We start from the raw sequence: 1,265 nt of genomic DNA, 5'->3' as shown, positions 1-1,265 counted from the left end.
GGTCCTAGGCCATTGAGTGATTTATAAACAAGTAAAAGTACTTTAAAATCAATCCTAAGGACCTGAGGACTGGTGTGATATACAGAGATGGGCAGTATTTCAGATACATGTATTTAAAATACGTAGCCTATTTGAAATACAAAATACTATTTTGTATTTTAAAGCCTTTGCAAATTCTTAAAAACACTCAAGATTAGTATTTTTGTATTTTCAAAATACATAAAATACTTTGTGCCAGTCAACCTCTTTATCAGGGTGCTGATTTCGTGCATCAACTAGTTAGACACTCACCCTCCCCTGAACCCCAACATTCATACATGTGAGCTGCAGCTGTACAGCTCCATTCAGCATTGGGTGAGCGACTTTTCTGGAATGATATTAGGTGAGGATGTCATGGTCAATTGTATTTGTTGAATAAAGTTAAAATAGTGCATCATTCAGATTTGCCTTCAGTTAACATGAAAGAATAAAAGAATAAATAGATATAAAAAGAATAAAAGAGAACAAACAAGGGGAAAAATAGCGTTAGCCAATCAGTTTTGATAGATAATCGGTTGTTGTTTTTTATCAAATAGCTTGTCAAATGTGTTTAAAGCATTACTGCATGTTAGTGCTGGGTGATATGACAATTCATATTGAGGCGATGATATAAAGTGTGAATAGTTCAATAAAGTGTGAATTGATTTAACTTTTTCTAAATCGTTTACATAGAAAAGGGCCTATCGGTGTAAGCAAATGTATCTGTGCAGCGGAAAAAGAGTGGAAAAAGAATGGACAAATGATTGAGTAATAGAGTGTGATGTGCTTAATGCAATAGCACTTATTATAAGTGCAGTATGCCGCGAAAGGAAATTCAAGTTCACACTTGCACGTCAAGCAGTTTTTTGTGCGCGCTCCGAGACGGAGTGGTCACTTGCTCGCCTTTGTATAATTCTGTGAAATGACGGGGGCGACTCGGAGTAATTGTTCTCCAAACCATCAGAAAGCAGCGGTAAGAGGAAGTAGTTTGCCGAGTAGTTTGTCAAACAATCACTTCGTGAGAGGTTTGTGAATAAATGGATTTCTTCACATATAAACTGATAAGGTGGTAGGTCATTTTGGAGGACACATGTGAAAATATTTTTGAGTACACTACTTAAACCCACACAAAAGAATCATGTAAAACCCAGTAAACTTAAGATTATGACTTGTGACATTAGAACAAAACATACTGCATGAATATGATAAATAACATATGTATAACACTAAATTGAACAATACTGATT

General features: G+C 35.3%; 1 protein-coding gene across 1 annotated transcript in view; it reads left to right on the top strand.

Annotated features, from left to right (window-relative positions):
* Nucleotides 1-1,265, top strand: part of LOC107715756 (tenascin-like) — a 36,361-nt gene that overhangs the window by 31,693 nt on the left and 3,403 nt on the right. The gene's annotated exons all lie outside the window — the stretch shown is intronic.

Source organism: Sinocyclocheilus rhinocerous, unplaced genomic scaffold (assembly GCF_001515625.1).
Source record: "Sinocyclocheilus rhinocerous isolate Xijiao unplaced genomic scaffold, SAMN03320098_v1.1 scaffold3194, whole genome shotgun sequence".
Classification (NCBI taxonomy): Eukaryota; Metazoa; Chordata; class Actinopteri; order Cypriniformes; family Cyprinidae; genus Sinocyclocheilus; species Sinocyclocheilus rhinocerous.
Note: the sequence above shows the minus strand (reverse complement) of the source record. Positions and strands in the feature narration are given on the sequence as shown.